Source organism: Schistocerca gregaria, chromosome 2 (assembly GCF_023897955.1).
Source record: "Schistocerca gregaria isolate iqSchGreg1 chromosome 2, iqSchGreg1.2, whole genome shotgun sequence".
In the NCBI taxonomy this organism is placed as follows: Eukaryota; Metazoa; Arthropoda; class Insecta; order Orthoptera; family Acrididae; genus Schistocerca; species Schistocerca gregaria.
This window is the reverse complement of record NC_064921.1, coordinates 493,792,706-493,813,599: the sequence shown is the minus strand read 5'-3', so window position 1 is coordinate 493,813,599 and position 20,894 is coordinate 493,792,706. Positions and strand designations below refer to the sequence as shown.

The 20,894-nt window shown below is 42.0% G+C and overlaps 1 protein-coding gene across 1 annotated transcript in view; it reads right to left on the bottom strand.

The window, feature by feature from the left end:
* Positions 1-20,894, bottom strand: part of LOC126328053 (nuclear receptor coactivator 7-like) — a 771,498-nt gene that overhangs the window by 21,957 nt on the left and 728,647 nt on the right. The gene's annotated exons all lie outside the window — the stretch shown is intronic.

Genomic DNA, 20,894 nt, shown 5'->3' with positions numbered 1-20,894 from the left:
GGTAAGACCCTCCTTAATGACTACTGATTCCCTGTAGCAGAATACATCCAGGGAAGCAATTTAAAAGATAGTAATAGAAATTCACTGCAGGAACAAAGCTTCACACGTGAAAACGTTTCTATACAATGTCATGAGGTGTGATCCAAAACTAAGCATGTTTGCAATCTGTGTTCAATACAACAAAAAACAGTTGGGAGAGGCAATAGCAAGCAACATTCATTACTCAGGACCTGCTGCTGTTCAAACTGTCAGCAACACCATTCAAAATTGAGGATGGTGTTTCCTAAAGAAATCAGTCACGCTATGACTTAAGATTTGTTTCTGTCTAGCTTCACAACATCTGAAGGAAGTGCCACACACTTTAACCTCAAGGGGAAACTTAGTAAGTAGACATAAACAAGCATGTCACTCCACACCTGATATGAACAGCTAGTAGAAAGTATCATTTGAAGTTTTGGCACATGTCCTCCAGGGATCTTTATACGTCAGTCCCACTGTGTGTGTGTGTGTGTGTGTGTGTGTGTGTGTGTGTGTGTGTGTGCTGCTCTCTTAAATCAATTCATCTCTTTCTTCCGAGCTTGTTATCTGAAGTATTAATTACAGCAACTGCCGCGCACTCATTGTTTGGCAATACTAGGCGGAATGTAACAGGAACGTTGATTCAGCATTACTATTATTATTAGTGCGCCTGTAGAAATCAAAGTCTCGAAACAAAACGCAGTAGATATATATGTACAAGACAGACTCGTCCACAAATAACTTTAGAAGAAAAATTAACATCGGGTCAAATTTCTAAGGAGTCTGTAGAATGAAGTGACCCGGTAGCAAAGGATACGAGAGAGTATTCCAACTTCATGATATATTCCGTGAAACAATTCGATGGGAGGAAAACACTAGGAGGAAGTTTTCTAGTTCGTAACTCAGTTCATCCGGAAAACATGCAGAATCAATGTGGTATTAATGATGCCTGCAACAGCTAGTTCGTGTCTGACGTGGGCCCCTACGTTGCCCTTCGAATGCGCGCGTTCCCTTGGCAGCTGTGTGTGTGCCCCGCGATAACATATGCGCACATGCTGACGCTTCGATCACTTGTGTGTGCTGCGCTGTCGTATCTGTAGACAAACATCTAGTAATAGGAAGACGGGGGAAAATTAACCATCTCACAAAGAGATAGCAGCCCGCTGCAACAATAATCCATACACATTATTGTACTGTGTGTGGTAGGTATCAGATTGTTGCAAATGAAATCATGAGTGATTTATGCAATATAGTTCGGCGGGCAGTTCGCCATTAGCGAGGACTGCCTCTAACCGAAGCAGGAGAACTCGTCACTGGCGCTGAAGAACATTTTGCTATTATGTTTACGGCTGGTGATTGTGTGTTGGTACCAAAAGGCTTAATGAACACAGTTATTTAATAAGACAATAACAGTGAGATTTATTCAGACAAGAAGACTACGCTAGGTAGAGGAATTTTGTCTCTGCACAGTTACGAATTTTTAAAATAAATCAAGAAACCCAACACCGGCCAGAGCCGCACTAGCGCAGGCAGGTCTTTGGTGACCCGATTCGCATACTTCAGGTGGCAGGTAGAATCGCCACGCGACGCGGCAGCAGCGCTACTAGCCCTTAATGTCCAAACTATCATGCCCGCGCCTCTAATGTTTATGCGGTAACCCAGCAATATGAATGGCACCTCTTTTCTGACAACGTCACGGCAACGAGTTATGCCTCACCCATCTTCAGATGTCTACTCTTATTTATGGGTTCTGAACATTATTTTTTACCTATGAGGTTAACAACTGTTGTCTTAAATACTTCAGTTGCAAAATTCTGCAACGTTGTTAGTAACGAAACGATGTTCACGACACACAAATGTAAACATCTGAAGCTGTTACACCAGGTATCATGGAAAAATAAACGCCGCAATCTTCTAACACGTTCGTAATGGGCAAGACTTAATTGGTAATGTTAATGCGACAAAGAATGGAAAACAAAATACGGCAATGAGACGGGCAGTCCTAGTCGACGAGCAGTTAAGTAACTTTGCGGCTTTCTGCCACGGACAGGTCGTTGGAATTTTTGAAATTTAATGTTATGATGACTGATCGCACAGGCTGGTGTTGTGTCTGTAATAATAAATCGACCCAGCCATCATTTCTTAGGAGGAGGAGCCAAAGGTAAGTCTCTTGTATGGTCAGTCGTACGTGTGGAAAGACGTTCTCGAAAGGAAACCTGCACACGGCTAAACAAATGACACAGAAAATGGTGCTGCAAGCTGACAGGCATTAACCGACACCCTGGTCAGCTGCAGCTATGATACACGAATTTCACGCTTATGTCCTCTGCACCATCCTGCATTTTTAAAATAATAATGTATTTAACAGTTTATGCAAATTCAACCTTTTGAGGTCGAGAAATCTTTCAGCCGACACTGACTTTTTACGGCGTCAGTAGTTACTGGAAAATGAACTCTGTCAACCACTGGTTTAGAAACTTGCCTAATGTCATTTTGTAGTTTATTTAAACTATTAACTTTACCCCTGTTCACGAGCAAAGGGCAGCCGACATGTTATGTGACATGTTTGCGTGAGAAGCTGCCAGTCCCCGACGACGCGTCTTCAGAACTGTCCTGTAGTGGCACTGGCAAGGACGAACAACACCTGAACACCTGTTTCAATGCACGAGCAGTCTGCTAAACACGCTATCCAGATAATGTGCAGGGGGGGGGGGGGGGGGGGGGCGGGTGCTGCAGAGAACATTTGGGTGTTCACATGACGTCAGCAAGCAAATAGAGACACAGGACACCGGAAAAAAGGCCTTCACAGGAGCGGGTTTGGACACAACAATCGAGAGAAAAAGTCTTTACGAACATGACTAGTTGGGCATACACTAGCGCCACAGAGTGATAGTAATAAAGTAATGAAGAGTCACTATAAACAGGCGCCATAAAAATTGCAACGGACGAGATCTCACTCAAGTTCAAGGCTACCCTTTGCAAACATTACTTTAGCAGGAATATATGGTTAGAGATTAATTACAATAATCACAATGGCTTTCACGAATAGCATCAGTCGAATGACTTAGTAGCGTAAGAGTGTACTAGCGTACATTCATGTAAATAAATGATTAAAATAGTTATATAAAAGATAAACAATCGTCAACCAAAAGGTTGGTCCCAACATAATCATTTACTAGGCCTAGTTCTAATAGAGCTGGTAAGCCGTTGCCTGTCTCAGATGCCTCTATCTAACCAACCCTGCTTCACAATCTAATCAAGCCTGCTATAGGGGAACTACTGGTTTAATGCTGAATACCAATAACAGCAAAACTCTGTTTCTTCCACTTTCGTAGAACACTATGAGAGGTGACAGTCACAATACTTAACTTACGAAAACTTTGTACCAAAAGCGGATCCAACCAAGGCCATGTATTTGGGTCACACACTGACCAGCTAAATCAGATATCGGTTCTATAAGCACACACTGAAAATAAGACTACATTGGATATGGAACACCAACACTTCTGTTCCCATAGGGCGGCAAACAAGGAAGCAGTTGTACACGATGGTGTTGTAAAAGAACAGTTTTGAAGTTCCTCGAATGGAATATGCACAAAACAGTATTTGTTCTTGACTTGTCACGCAATCCGTACGTAAAATCCAGTTAGGTTTTTCTTGCACGGCTAAGTTCAACCACCAACACAGTTAGTATGCTGCAAGCTATCACTCAAATATTGGTGTTACAGAACAAACATTTACACTCAAATGTCCACCATGGTTTATGTTCCGTAGATTCATCACAAAACGTGTCAAATTTATAATTCTTTTGGTCACCTCTGCATGAAGAATGTATGTCTAGCTCTGTACAGTACATGATCCAAAAGTTACAAGTGTGTTTTGTGGACTGTTTTTTGAGATGTATATGTATTAACCTCTCCGACCTTTCACATCACTGACTTGGCTTAATGACAATTAATGAAATCACAATGGCCGTCATCAATAGCATCAGTCGATTGATTTAGGAGCGTGTGAATGTACACGTATCGTAAATTATTAAAATAGCTATATAAAGAGAAACAGTCACTCTTCCTTTCAAGTATGACCAGGAAACATCGACGCCGCAAAGGAAGAACTAATTCTTAGATTCACCTCACTGTAGAAAGTAAACGTACGCATTCTCTTCGGAACGATCGCTGGTAATGTTGGTTTACGAAATTGATGGCTCTGGAGCCATTACATGTGGAAAACTTCTGCTTTGGTTTCACAAGGCTTGGGAAACGAATCCAACGTAGTCTACACTAACGGAACAAGCCAACTTCGCTTTCCCTCATATCCCATCTCCCTCTCAAGTCGTCAAGAAATCTGACGAGGAAAACAACGATGGCTGCATCCCGACGATATATCTAGAATAACCCTGTTAGCTTAAAGATCCAGAAGTAATTAGGCGATTCTAGTTTTAGCCATTACAGGTGTTATCACTACTCTGGGACCATAAAAGTATACGATTTCAACGAGATCATTCTTTATCCACTTATTCGCAGAGTAGATTGCAGCTGGGTAACATGGGGAAGAAAATTTTTATCTGCTCAAGGAAATTCTGTGTCGCAGAATTACGGTAAGAAGTGATTAATAGACTCGTGACCGTGCATACGAGCACCAATTGTCATAGCAATCTTTCTGTGATTCGCCGGAGGTGACAGGGCGTAAATTTGAAGTTCTCCGGAAGAAGTGGAGGGTAGGTGGCGAAAGTAACAATCTTATCACAACGGGAGTGGTTATTGTGTATTACGCCATCTGTATTCAGTAACCTTAGTTCGTCAGGTGTTCAAGTGCTAAATATTCTGGGCTTTGACTTTACTGTTCCCTATATAAGCTGAATCGAACTTGTATCCTTGCACGATTAGTTTTCCCAAGTCAATTTAAATCATTAATACCAGGAAAACATACCTGATATGGTTAACGTAACCTGACGCCTGTGATCTGCACAGAATGTACGACGTGAAAAGCGCCGCTGTGAGTACTACAGATATACCACGTTAGCACAGGCGGACATAAACGTGAGACCTTAGGAGGGACTATCAAGTCAAATCACCGGAACTGCTTTTGGTTGCACAAATACTAGACTGTAAACTAGCTGGCAGATTACAACTTTGTTCTGGTAAGCTGCCCATCAAGACTCACTACTACTATTTAGCTTTCCTTCTGCCAGTACTTCTTCCCTACTTTGATTCTAGAAATAATCCCGTAGGTTGTCGGTAAGTCGTTTCTACCTAATAGTTTTTTTCTTCCTTGAGAGCTAGTCCCGCAAGATATTAAGCACTTAACTAGGTGAAATACTCGGAAGCACACCACTAATCAATCACGCCGACAAAATATGAGAGATCACAAGGAAGGAGGTACTTTCTTGAAAGACATTTTACGCCAGTGACTATTAAACTTTTTATTTCCACTATCAATGTCTGCCTTAGGCCATTATCAAATGCAGATATTTTGGCTTTAAGCCATGTCTACTTTATACACACTGACATTTATGTGTCGTCGTCATTTGCTGTTATATACATCCGTAACAATGAGAAGTTAATTGAAGGAGGTACTTGTTAGATTAAGGCTGTGAGGGTGAATCGTGGGTCGTTTCCGGATAAATGAGTTGGTATGAATATTGTCCGCGAAATGCAAGGTTGCGTGTTCGTATCTGGATCATGCGCAAGGAAGGTTTCGAAACAACTTACATTATTACGAGTGAAAGATTCGGTCTGCAATACACTTAATACAAGCAGGTTACTCTTCTCGTTTTAGTAAGGATTTGCTGCTGCAAACAGTTGAGAAAGTAGCTCTTCCCTAGTTGGTGTAGGATCGATCTACTACATCATAAAAGTCCACAGTGTCCTTCGGCGGCTCAGTGCCGTTCTACGGATCACATAGTCTACTTCAGTCCGCAGTCAGTTACAGAGCTTCTCTCACTTATGATTTTTTTTTCAGCTCTGGAAATGTTTGAAGTGTAAAATAAGTTGCACTTTGGTTACAAATCCACATTAAACTGAAATCCCCATATGTTCAGATGTCGGAGGAATGCACAACCATACGACCTTCAATAGGAGGATGCCTAATGAAGCATTGCGGTTTGATCTCCCACCTCCTGGGGGCAGCTGTTTGTATCCTGATTTTTATCTGTACTCGACGGACTGCTCTTAAACGTAGTGAAAGATCGCACTGTAGGATATATATCCCAAAGAAGCCACGTGACGTGTGAGGTTACATTAGTAAGACTACACGGACGCGGATTTCTAACACTGCGATCTCGTCGCAAAAGTTGCGTGATCATATTCAGAGTCGTCGAGGTCGGGGAAGACATGTTATGCGGAATAACGCGTTAATGTGGCGCTCTGAGGTAGAGCGAGAGTCTTCAATGGCCGGCGCGCGTTTAATTTTGCGCCATCCTGTCCACAGTGGTTGCTAATGGCCAAGGCGGACCTCGCGTGGCAGCAACAATGGCGAAACGTCTGGGAGCGTCCCCATTCGCAAGCCAGGCCTCACCTCGAGCCCACCGCTTTCTAAGTGACACCAAAACTAAGCTTGCCATTCATTCCGCTGTTTGCTGTCCTTAGGTTAGTTAGGTTTAAGTAGTTCTAAGTTCTAGGGGACTGATGACCATAGATGTTAAGTCCCATAGTGCTCAGAGCCATTTGAACCATTTTTTGAACCATTCCGCTGTCCCGAGATACAGGCTACAAAAAGCTGAAGGTCCCCATGAAATGATTCCATGGGAGATGTGATAGTGCCTTTAATCCGACGCATTTGTCCATTCCCGCAAATCTGGATTTCGAAGTGCAGCCCTTCCACTTTTTTCTTCTTTATTTTCGTAAACTGAATTTGAGCTTGCAAAGCTCTCGACATCAATGTATAGCTACCTGATACCATGTTTCGGTGTGGACTAGCAGTGGCTAGCCATAGCAGATGCAACGGCTGCATTGCACCCATTTGCAGACTCCATGGGGTGCCAAAGGCTAAGTGCACGATCCGCCACGAAGCAAATAATTTGTACTCAAAGCTACTACATTAATAATTCTATATTCCGTATTACCACGGGCAGCAGATCCGTTTTATGCGACTGATTGAGTACTGAACACTTTTTATTCATGTTTAATCGCAATGTCACGGGTTTCACGAGTACTAAAGCTCGAAAAGTAAATTTTGTGTAAATATTTTAATTTATAAAATTGAATGGCTAATTATAGACCTTTTAATGTTGTTCGTCTATTAATAAATTAAGGCGCTACGAAATGGACTTTCGTATAAATCACAAAGTAGAATTAATATACTAGTAATTTTCTGAATCATAGGGCTAGAGTGTCCAGCTTCATCAGGTGGGAAGGGGGGGGGGGAGGAGAGAGAGAGAGAGAGAGAGAGAGAGAGAGAGAGAGAGAGAGAGAGAGAGAGAGAGAGAGAGAGATAGAGAGAGAGAGAGAGAGATCCTGGCGACGTATGGACTAGGGCCTTCTGTGCTAGCCAGTATTCATGCTAAAAAAAAATTGATGTGATCGTATGACATTACTGACCACGAAGCCCATTCTGGAGTTGTTCAGCAGCCTGATGCAAGTCTGTCTAACGTCACTTCGAGATGATGACTGTTCCGCGTGCATATGCCACTTGTCGCTTTCACCGGAATTTATTACATTTTGCAGGACTGAAAGACCAACTGTGTACACTTAACAGTCTGTCCCCTCCACCCACCGTTACCTCATAATTCTTTCAAAGGAGATGCGAATGCAAAGGTTGTCAAAACTGCTCAAACAGTTAACGGTCATATGTTAAGGTCCCAAGTTCCCGTCAACCTGGTTTCCTCTTTAAAGCCTATATATGGACCCACTTAAATCGCTTTCGGATTACTAACGGAGTACATTCGTGTTCACTGCTTAAATAGGGAGAAAACTCAAGCTACAGCATAAACTACTCAGTATATCCTTATAGTGTCCCTGGTGATTTCTCTGGGGTTCATTGCATTAACCCTAAAGTGGAGAACATTTGAAACTGGAATACGCTGGAATTTCAGTCATGATTAAGTTCTCTTGTGTATGGCAAATCGTACAATGAAAACGAATTCCTGTTATCTTGGCTTTCCGAAGATTCTACAGATTTGGAAGAGAAGTCACGTTTACGCATTGTAGCGTGTATTTCTCAGAAAAGCAATATCATCCAAAAGTAAAAAAGCAAGCTTTTCTCTCTATTCGTAAGTTATATGCGCAAATGTTATGATACCATCAGAACGGCCACACTTACAAGGGGAACTCCCCATCGCAACCCCCCCCCCCCCCCCCCCCCCCCTCAGATTTAGTGGTAAGAGGGCCCAGTGGACACCATGTCAGAAACTGACCACAGTTTAAGCACCATGAAAACATGAAGGTACACAAAAAAATTGAACTGTCCAAGGACAAGAAGTGCAATATAGAGCAGTCTGTAAGGTCAACGGTGTCGTGGTTATATGGTCACGGAGTTGGACTGCCCGGTGGGCGAGATTTATTCAAATCCCTCCCCTCGTGTCTTTTCCGCTGTTCGCTGTTTGTGTCCTGGTGTAACGACCGTTTGCAAACAGCGAGGCGAGGTCCAAGGAAGGGACCTACATTGACAGCTGGCTCTGCTCAACTACTCTGTCGGCAGCCGAAACTTTCGAATGGGAAGCGAAAACATTTTATTACAAGGCGACAAGTCAACCGAAGCCTCCACCGGAAAGCACGTCTGGTGAGTAATACACGGCATTAGTGACAGTGCCTGTGTCATCTGACAAGAATCTCTTACCGACGCACCTAATTTGTGCGCCTGGTGAGTGAACTATGCCTCCTTGCCCGATTTAGGTGCTCATATGAATGTGATCACTCACTCGGAAATGATGAAAACAGAAGTTTATCACACAAGCTGCAACAAATGGCCGCAAAAGTTTTACAATCAGTTTCTCTGTGCTCTGTCAAAACATTTGTTTTTAACATTTTTAAGTTGTGTTCAGTTTTGGAAGTTTTGGAAGTTTTTACACTCTAATTTCCTTGTTGTAACACAGTTTACACCCGTAGATTTGTTGTTTTCATTTCTGTGAGACGTCTAATCTCACCTGCTCTCACTACTCATCACGTTTACTTGTGGCGGTAACGTACTTTTACCACATGACTCGTTCTATAACCGAAGTATAGTATTACAACTGCCAAGACTACAGAAAGATAAACGTTTCACTGACCGCATGGACAGTGACAAAATAAATAAAAATAAATGGCAAGAGGGAATTCTCAACACCGCTTGTCCGCTTTACCACGACGTCGCGGGTGTTCAACTCTCCTCAATATTGCACTTGGTAAGCTTGGCTTATTTTTTTTCCACAGTTCAGTACACCACCTTCCTTTCCACTACATCTGAGGAGGGTGCGATGGGGCTTTCCCTTGCTAGTGCAGGGCATGTTCGACTGAAGGAGACGTACTACTACCTCAAATGTTACTAGCTGTATGTAAAGACGACGACTTGCTTTTAATATCCTTTCTCTATCTTCTACATGCTTACGTTCTCAAATATGGTCCAATCTAATGTGACGTATAGCATGACAATCCACATAACGGAAATCTGTCTCCTTGGCGTCTTATTGGCCGTTCTCAACAGCAGGACAGCACCGTCTTCAGCTCTTAAATTTTTCTCGTAGAACAGCATGTACTTCCGAAACTTTCGCATATGCGATCACCACCTTACACAATACACTAAAGTGGCCTTGAAACCCAAGGAAGAAAGGTGGCAACTTACTTGGTCACGTAACACGAAAACAACGAGCTATCAGTGTCCGAAAAAAATTGTCTTGACAGTGGCTGCCAGTGGCAACTGATTTGAAATGCGTTTTTTGCTGCTGCTTGTAGATCACTTTCTAACGACATTTTCGGCATACTGAACGTATGACTCGTATCCTCTAAAGATTTCTTAAGTTTCTTAACCTTAGAATCTACAAAAGCTTATGCTTACCTCAATATAAGGAAACTGAAGTCCAACGTGGATTAAGTATGGCCCACACACCAGCGTAGAAAGGTCAGAATCCAGCTAAACATGCAATCTGCATTAACTAAGGTGCCTATGTTGAGATGCTCTACACTGCACGCCTACTGCAAGAACAGGCGATAGGAGGTTGGTCACATTTGAATTGCTGATTACTAACGTGAACAAAAGCTTGTGACAAGAGAGCTCTCACACTGACGCCGTTTCAGCACTGCCGGATCTATTTTTGTGTGAGTAACTATGCATAACAAAGACGCCTCTAGCCTGTGGCAGAGGTGCCAACATTGGAAGACCTGAGTCTTCCAACGTAGGAAAGGAGCATCCACACAGAAGATACGTATTTGTACTAGAATATACCAAAATACTACCTAAACCATCTATTTTTTGACATTCACGCAGAAATACCTAAATCGTTGAATAGAAAAAGCCTAATTATGTACAATCTGGTTCTCTTTCGAAGGAATTTGAAATCTCTCTTAAGAGCTACAAAACACGCACGACATGGGTTTGCCACGAACGTTTTTCCTCCGTTTTCTTTCCCGGAGAGGTATGGTTATGGAGGTTAAATTCTTTCAGCAGTTTAAGTTACGGCTGTTATATTTAACCAAAACGACAGTGAGTACTAGTGAACAAGAATTTTCGGAAATGTGCTTTTGAAACACTGAAGAAAGGCTACTCTGTTCAAAATCTACATTTCGTCCTCTACACGCATCATGCTTAATTCTGTTCTATTACAATGGAAGCTGGCAATTCGATATGAGCACCATACTGTAGAGATGACGGTTATCGCTGAAAGAACTGGTTTTCCGTGATATCGGTTTTTTAAACTCCAGCTAACGACACTTAAAACCGCTCAAAATAACCGGTTTCTGAAATAACCGATTTTCCGTTGTTTTATTTGTGTTATTTGCTGTAATAAACGTAAAAATCAAGAAATGGTAAATTCTGACTCCTCAGTTTCGAGATACATTAACTCAATATTACATTCAATAGACAAACAGGCAAGTCTGTCCACTGTTTGCTGCTTTTCTCGGAAGTTTTAAGTCATTGACTCCAGTTTTTAATCTTTCAAAGCAAATGAAGGATCACTGATACTGCACTTCGCAAAATACGTCCAGGTAAGTGACTGTACTGTACCACTGTGTAATACAAGTGATGTCCGGTGACAGTGAGGACTACCATATACATCTGATGGAGGCCAGCCTTGCACATTGAATATACCAGCGTACCATCTAACAGGCCAAAGCAGATGCTAACAAGTACATTATTCTCAGTTTCATATTTTTTATAGTAACATATTTTCAAAGCACTGCAAATTTTACGAATAAAAGTCACTCGTTCCTTGAACGAGGATTATTTAAAAACAAACAATTTTAGCACTTCTGCTATCGCTGATATTTCGGTTTTTTTTACCTGGTTATTAGTAAAATATGAAAACACCTGTTATAGCCGAAACAAAAAACGAAAATGTTAGAAAAACTACTTACCCGAATTTATATTATATTTTAGAACTGTAGTTACAGGTGTTGACAGATGTGAAAATTACCGAACTATCAGTTTAATAAGTCATAGCTGCAAAATACTAACGCGAATTGTTTATAGACGAATGGAAAAACTGGTAGAAGCCGACCTCGGGGAAGATCAGTTTGGATTCCGTAGAATCACTGGAACACGTGAGGCAATACTGACCCTACGACTTATCTTAGAAGCTAGATTAAGGAAGGGCAAACCTACGTTTCTAGCATGTGTAGACTTAGAGAAAGCTTTTGACAATGTTGACTGGAATACTGTCTTTCAAATTCTAAAGGTGGCAGGGGTAAAATACAGGGAGCGAAAGGCTATTTACAATTTGTACAGAAACCAGATGGCAGTTATAAGAGTCGAGGGACATGAAAGGGAAGCAGTGGTTGGAAAGGGAGTGAGACAGGGTTGTAGTCTCTCCCCGATGTTATTCTATCTGTATATTGAGCAAGCAGTAAAGGAAACAAAAGAAAAATTAGGGGTAGGTATTAAAATCCATGGAGAAGAAATAAAAACTTTGAGGTTCGCCGATGACATTGTAATTCTGTCAGAGACGGCAAAGGATTTGGAAGAGCAGTTGAACGGAATGGACAGTGTCTTGAAGGGAGAATGTAAGATGAACATCAACAAAAGCAAAACGAGGATATTGGAATGTAGTCGAATTAAGTCGGCGATGCTGAGAGAATTAGATTGGGAAATGAGACACTTAAAGTAGATGAGTTTTGCTATTTGGGGAGCAAAATAACTGATGATGGTCGAAATAGAGAGGTTATAAAATGTAGACTGGCAATGGCAAGGGAAGCGTTTCTGAAGAAGAGAAATTTGTTAACATCGAGTATAGATTTAAGCGTCAGGGAGTCGCTTCTGAAAGTATTTGTATGGAGTGTAGCCATGTATGGAAGTGAAACATGGACGATAAATAGTTTGGACAAGAAGAGAATAGAAGCTTTCGAAATGTGGTGTTACAGAAGAAATGCTCAAGATTAGATGGGTAGATCACATAACTAATGAAGTATTGAATAGGGTTGGGGAGAAGAGAAGTTTGTGGTACAACTTGACCAGAAGAAGGGATCAATTGGTAGGGCATGTTCTGAGGCATCAAGGGATCACCAATTTAGTATTGGAGGGCAGCGTGGAGAGTAAAAATCGTAGAGGGAGACCAAGAGATGAATACACTAAGCAGATTCAGAAGGATGTAGGCTGCAGTAGGTACTGAGAGATGAAGCTTGCACAGGATAGAGTAGCATGGAGAGCTGCATCAATCCAGTCTCAGGACTGAAGGCAACAACAGTTACAATGCGAACACAGTAGGAAGTCTTTGCATGTATTAGAAGACTTAAGCAATCGGACTGAAGTTATATTTCGAGTTCGCCTTACCCAACCGACAGGCTGGAAGTACAGCGTAGAACAGATTTTATGGAGTCTTCAGCCACGCCTTTGATGAAAGCTGCACCGCGGAAGCGAGCAACAGGCGCGGCCACGCGGCGTCTAATTTTAGCGCCGCCGCGGCGGCAGCAGCAGCGCGCCTGGAGTCGAGTGCTGGAGGCCGGCGGCTCCGCGCACGTTTCTCAGATGAAAGGCCGCGTGCCTACAAGCGCTCCAGCTAGCCTGAGGCGCCACACCGCAACCTGCTGAGCCGTCTGCGAGGAGTGGACTGTTTGGCGAAGGCTGAGTGTTTCCGTAATGCACACACAAAACATGTGCAGTTTATTGCTTCAGTCATTTATTGCCATCGTCATTACGTGTTTCAGTGGTCATCATCATCAACAACAAAACGCTTTTACGTTGAGGAATTCGCTTGAGGCACTCGTGTGTGTCGTCAATTTGACAAAGAGAGATGTGGCAAGGAGGTTCTGTAGTAGTCTTGCACCTTTATCTGCGTAAATAGAGTCTTAGCGCAGTGGTCGTCAAAGTGCGACCAGACTTAAGTATTCGTGTGGTTCTAAGCTGCATTTTTTTATGATAGCCATCCAGCCACTAATAATCGAATAAAAAGAAGTCAACTAACATTAAGAGCTTCTGAGGTGTTCTATTTCCTGGTCAGCAACACCAAAAATACTTAGGGAAAAAAATGTTTGTAAGATGTGCTTAATTTGTGTATTCGACCGTGAGCTAAGTGAAGTTGGTCACATTCGTCAGGGGCAGAGCGCTACGTAAGGCAGCCAAGCGGAGTTACAGGATGTGAGAGGGATTGAGGGGAGGAGGGGGAGTTACTGTTTACCTTCCAGTACTGACATTCAGGTTTGCGCGACCCTACAAATCAACTGCTACTGTATAAATTTTAACACTTAACATTGGTTCGTTAAAGTGCATTAAAGAGGCAGTCATCTTCAAACGCTGTACTTATTTATGTTAAGGAATATGATATATTAAGGCTGTTTTAATATACAACACCATGAGTAGAAGAAAAATGACATTCAAAATAATTAACATTTGTGATCGTGTCTCCTACTGCATAATGCACTTGGATATGAGCAGAATTACTGCTATTAATCAGTTAATAATCTGCTCTCACAGACAGCACACGAACACTTGATCAGGCAACTAAAGTTTCCCAACCTTGCAGTTGTTGAAAAATAGGGAACAGTCGGTAAGTAGTATTCCTAACGGTGCCGACATTCAACTATCAGAACCTGGGGGCTTGTGGCCGACTTATCGCACCTAGTCTATTGTGGGCTCTTAAGAATGATTTACGCAGGTTACGAATTAATAACATCGGCACATATGCGGCCCGAGGTGTCGCCCCAAAAACGTTTGACAATCACTATCATAACACATCACACGTTTGTCACTGCGCGTTTCAAAACAATATTTTTGCAATTCTGATGACAGCATGACTACTGCATATGGTAGCGTGTGTAAAATGGAAGTGACTGGCGCAATAAAGCGCTTGTTTTTGTTCAGCTTCCAAGAGCACCTGGCATTCATTTCGCCGTAGGCTTTTCGCTGTTCTGAAATACAAGTCTGGTGGTCTCTCTGCAGATCTCTACCTCCCGCCAAGGTGAGGTACCATGGAGATTTTCTATCATGATATACTCGGCAGTAAAGGCCTTATTTGTACCAGAAAAAGCGATAACCCAGCGACGAGCAGGGGAGGAAATACGCCCACGCCCCCCCTCCCCCCACCCCCCGGAAAAAAAGACCGGAAGCCGAAGCCGCATCCTGCTCTGTCACACAGACAGAATTAACAGTTCGAAAAAAGCCTGAATGTGTGATGGCTTACTGGCAAGTAGCCAATGTATTCAGAGCAATATGTTGTTATCCCGAAATCATTTCGCCTTTTTGAGCTGTTCTTTCAAGTGAAAATTCCCAATGGCTCTACGTTTTAGAAGCTTCCTTTGCCGTTGCACCTTCAGTTTGGGATATTTCTTATTTTCTCCTGTTACCATCGCAATGCAGAAAATTATTTCGGTGACTTGTAAAAACTGTTCAATTATTTTCAGCCTTTTTGCTTCATAGCGCGAAACACAGCAATGCATTCATTGAAAGGCGGAATTTTCCAATTTTGCTGTATTGATTTTATTCCTTAGACACACGTTTCAGTCTTCACGGCGATTCTTATGTATTTTGTGGTTATACTGAAGTGTCAACACCTTTGGAATTATGTGTGTAATCTTTGTAAATGTCAAGCTGTCAATGCAACGAAACACCATCAATTTAGAATGGCCTAGAAGGCTGAGCTGCTCGTTGAAATCAATACAGCAAAATTGGAAAATTTCACCTTTTTATTTTGAGCTTGCTTTGGTAAGAAATTTTGCTTCGTATCCTCTCCCCCCTTAAACGAAAACAATGTGCTATCCCTTCTCGTGGAAGTCTGTATATGCTGCTGGACGTGAGTGAAATGTAACACACAGTTATAGACGATCATGCAAAATTTGAGCAAATCACGCGATACGCTTAAACGACTACTCGTTTTATCTATCTTATGGTCCTTTTACACTGCTGTTGTGGTCTTCAGTCCAAACACTGGTCTGATGCTGCTCTCTGTTCTAATCTGTCCTCTGCAAGCCTCTTCGTCTCTAACTCCGTTAACAGATATCCATTTGAAACAGCTATTTTCAAGCCTTGGTCTCCCTCCACAATTTTTATCCCCCAAACTTTCCTCCATTATCACATTGACGAATTCTTCATGCCTTAGCGTATGCGCCCTATCAACCAATACCTCCTCCAAGACATGTTGTGCCGTAATATTTTCCCTCCAATTTCATTCATTAGCTTGTTAGTCACTCCATCTATCCATTTAGTCTTCAACATTCTTTTATAACACATTTCGGAAGCTTCTATTCTTGTCTTAATTGCTTATCCTACACCGTTAACATTCATACAATGCTACATTCCACAAAGATAATTTCAGGAAAGGTCATTCTTTTTCCTTTTTCATGTGTCACTATTGGGTAGTATATCATACCCCATACAGTTTATGTCAAGGAATTCACAGTCAGCTAATTAAATGTTAAAAAGTCTCTCCTGAAGGCTTCGAATTTAAACTTTTACTCTGTATTAAATTTCGTTTTTCAAAAAACGGCTTTCTTGCAACTGCGTCTAAATTTTATATCCTCTATGCTTAGCGACACATTTCCTGATCTAATTCCCTCAGGTAATTAATATATTCTGTTATCTTGATTTTACTTCTGTTATTTTCACCTTTTAATTATTTTCGGAACACTATCCACTGGGTTCAAAATTGCTCCAAGTAATTTGATGTGTGTGATAAAAATGTCATCGACATCCCTGAATTTTAATTCCCTTTCCAAGGGTGTCCCTGGTTTCTTAGACTGCTTGCTCGGTGCACCGACAGTATAATGTCGTCGATACAGTGCAATACTGGCCACTCCGCTCTCTACTACTGCTTCCTTCCTGTATCTCCCGTCTCATTTTCTCTTTTTGCTCTATTGTCCTAAAGTTTGTGTCCCCTTTGTACACCTTTATATTCCTTCCTTGACTATAAGCCTATGAAAAATTAAGTGAGCGTTATGAAAAAGTTTGAAATATAGCGCTCTTCGTGGAGGTTATAAACAGTTACGTTATAAACAGTTACATTGCAAACATGTGGACAATGTCGTTATTAGAACCAAAAACTGTTTTGCAACGAAGTGAGTTGCAGAAAGTAATGTACTTCAAGACTTATTTGCAAAATGGATTTCCCCGCGCGTTAAATCGTTAACCGACGATAAAGAAACTACTGAAGTATTTACTACATATTAAACGGATTCACCAAAATTCTGAATTCGCGAAAACAAACGAAATAACTTCAATATCGAGTGAAAGTGGGTTTCACATTCTGCAAAGTTGTGTATTTATTGGTGGCAGTTTTAGCTTGTGTATCAGAAACGTTACTGGTGTACATTAATGGATTCCAGTCCAAACAACATGGACCAACTACTGACCAACCTATATTCGAAGATGACAGGATATTACTGCAACAAAGTGGGCCACGCATCAGGGAAAAAGACGGATACATTGTATCACGGATGGATCAATTTTAACTTCGCCTTCACTACCAACGAGTTGCCGACTATTACACAGCACCACCTAAGCATAGGCAAGTTGCAATACAAAGCCTTCTCTATAAAGAGAATGCATTTTAAACCGTTTCATTGTGCTTTCTTTTTTTCGGAGGTGAACTTTCTGCTGTTATTGCTGTTTTTCGGTAAATAAATTTAGTTCTGCTGTTCCTCGGTAAATAAATTTAGTTCCTCATTGAGTATCCACAATGTAGTGTTGACATTGTTTATCCTATTATTGGACGTAGTCATTACTATTTACCGCGTTTTATTTCTGTTTTTATTGCGTTTATCTTTTGGAAGGGAAGGAGGGGGTGCTGCTCTAGGTGTGTGCTTCGTTCCTGTAAGACAAACTTATGTGTTTAACAGTGGCACATGGAACTGCAAGACCTCCGGCGCATGCCGTTAGCTTTCGGGCTCCAACGAACGCAAGGCCATTTGTAGGTTATTGGTCCAAGACACGAAATCGGTGGGAACTTTAGAACCGTGAACTACTCACCTAAGAGAAATGTGTATACATTCTGTAGATCGCCATATTACACAATACTCACGACCATGCGCGAGTGGTTTTCATTTTTGGGTTTGCTTCCCAAATTCTGACAGTTCATTTAAGTATTTTCGGAAGTGAAACTGGTTCTTTTGAGTCAAATAATCAAAATGTACTTAATATTGTTTTTCCATGTTAAATGTTCAGATAAATTCACTGTCAAAACTTAGCGAAGTAGAGCTGTTAAGAGTGTTTCTTAAAAAGGTTCGTATAACCAGAATATTCGAGGTTTCATCCCAATTAAGATGAATGTCGTACAAAGTACATAGTTTTACTTGAAATAACGGGGAGATGGAGTGTTCCCTTTTACTATACGCCAGACTTAAATGTAAGACCACTGGAATCGGTGGCCTGCAGGTTATAATCGTTTATGATATTCAATGGAGGTGCAGCCAGTCTTTTCGGTAGCTCCAAATATTTAACTTAAGATTAATCTGTGGTGATGAAAAACCGTGCCCAAGAATTTTGTAACCACACAGCGTTCCAGTTTATCCATTTGAACTGAACACAACCAACATGAATAATTTTAAAAGCCATAAAAACTAGACCGTTTCAGAGATTAAGCTCATAATTGTCTTGTCATTGGATTTTAAGTACCAACGTAAAGGAATGCAACTTCATTGGTATATTAAGGTGAAAACATTTCCTGGCATAGAGATGGCGTTGGAAAAGTAAACAGTTTTTACTGTGTTGATAAAATTCCGACTGCGATCGTACGGTAAATGTTTTACATCACCACTACAATATTTTCGTGGCATTTGAGAGCATTATATTACTAAAGAACAATATAGTTAAAGTTTTGTAACATAAAACGTGAATAGCCCTAAATTTTAGATTTGATCAATCTTTGGCAATATCTTGCTCTCAGAACGAAATCCACGAGAAGCACTGAATGTCGTGCCTATCTCTTTACTGTTGTTACATATACTCCATTTGCAATATCTCTACGAATAGTTTCTTACAAACATATTCGACCTGGGGATTGATATTTGGGTATTTTTCTTTGTATTAAGACAATGTTGCGACTAATTACTAATCAAGGTCTTCACACCATCCATCACTTGGCAACTATACGAAATCTACTTTGAAAAAGGAAGAAACAACACGCTGGGAAACACAGAAGCAAATCATGTCAAAAACTATGTAGAGGGAAAGTTATTTCATAGTGCGATCCCGTAAAATTACGTACAGCAAATGGAATCGCAGATGGATAAATGAACAGACCCTCAATACGAAAGCATCCTGATGTTACATCCACTTTAAACTGGACCGTATTTCAGTATGTTGTGCCCATGAATAGCCTTCGACTGGATACTTATCTCCTTGCTATTACTACAAGTACTGTTATCTCTCAATACCTTGGTTGGCGCATGTTGAATGGGACTGAAAACCTCCGGTCGTTTGGACAAACAGTATTTGTAATACCTTTTGAGCAACTATTCAGCACCAGAAACGAATAACACTCCGGAGGACGCGCTGATTCTTCTTACGCATGTATTTGGTGGCAGACAGAGTAAACGACAACAACTCAGTCACCACAAGCTAACAGTATTTGCTCTACAATGCATTGTTCAACTAAAGATAGTGAAACAGAAATAAGACACCTCTTAAATTTCGCCGAGTAGCATCTCTGGGGTTTGTTGCTATGACCTTAGCAGGTTGCAGTGACCTCGATGGCTACTGACGGATGCAACGCGAAGTGGATGCACACGACTTGGCTGCTACGGGAAGTCCGTACGCGCTCGCGAGGGGTACAGGGCAAAGTGCCAATGGGATGTGAGGCCCGAGGTGCACGGCGTGGCGAGGGTCTTCTGCAGTGCGGAGGCCGCGGCTCGGTGCCCTGAATGCCGACAGGGCTGGCCGCTCGCATCACGCGCTATTCTGGGCAGAAGCGGCGGCGGCGGCGGCGGCGGCGGCGGCGGCTGGCTCTCAAACTCGCTGGCCCGCTTCCCACGACAGCCGCCCGGTCCGCACGGCAAGCGCTGCAGCAATTCGCATCAGTGTGAAAGCACAGGCATTGCGGCGGAAGGGTTTCCAAGTGGTTACACTTCACACCGACATCATTTTTCTTGAAACCGGCTCATAATCGCTAAATGAGTGCGGAATCAACCGGCGATATTTATTTTGGACAAAGGCTTCCCGCCATTTAATTAGTTTTTCTTTTTCAGGGACCACTGTAATTCAAGTCAAGTTTTTGAATCTCAACACTGACGCCATTTCACTCTATCTTACGCCATTTCACTCTTATTTTCGCTATTGTGATTCCGACTTTTGAGCAACTATGAAGTGCAAATGTACGAGATACCATTACATGTCTAGATAATGCATCTTACCTCCCTGGAAGCGACTCTACTGAAATACAAGTTATAATTTTCCGAATTCTGAAGTATATGACGCGAATTAAGTCATTATCCGTTAAAGCTTCCTGTGCGAGGCCCCGGTTTGGGGCTGAAAGCAACCACGTCTCATTCCAGAAAATGAGGTACGAGCCAATCCCTCCCACCCTCAACGAGGAGGACTTTTTTCCCTAGGGTTTCTTCCCTCATATTGACTGTCCTAGTCACTGGAGTTCAGCCTACCCGTGTACTACTAGTTTTCTACCGGCCCGAGTATTTGATTTCCTCGATACCGCTTCTGCCCGGTATGCAACTCCTATTCGCAACACATGGAGGCGCTGGATGGAGGACTAGTTCTATATGAAGAGGAGAAAAGGGGGAAAATTACTACTGTGGATATGGACTATATGAAGAGGTATCTGCAGTTAAGGCAAGGTGGGTTACGAAATTAGGGGGTATGGAGGCGAATGGAACAATGTTGCCCATAAAAAAAAAAACTTTGAAGAAGAGTGCTTCAGTGGTACGGGCGCGTACAGAAAACTCCCAACCAAGGTTGGCCAAGGAAGATTTTCTGATGGGAGCAGCCTGGCAGGAGAGGAAAGCTAGGACTAACGTGAGAAACACACATACAAGAAGCAGTGGAATAAAGAAACACAGAATTGATGCCGCGGCGAAAAAGTCCTATGAAGGTCGTAATCGGGAAGTCCTAGCAGGGAAACGCCGAAGGAGGAAGAACAACATACTGCCTTAGAGAGAGAGAGAGAGAGAGAGAGAGAGAGAGAGAGAGAGAGAGAGAGAGAGAGAGAGAGAGAGAATATTGACACAAAGCAGTCGCAAGGTTTCAGGATTAGTAAGATTTACTTGAGAACAACGTGAGGATAGAAAGTGGTTAAATGTCACACCGCGCTACAAATTCTTGTTATGCCCTGTGCAAACTAGCCGAAACCATCTGCACGATGCTAGGAATAA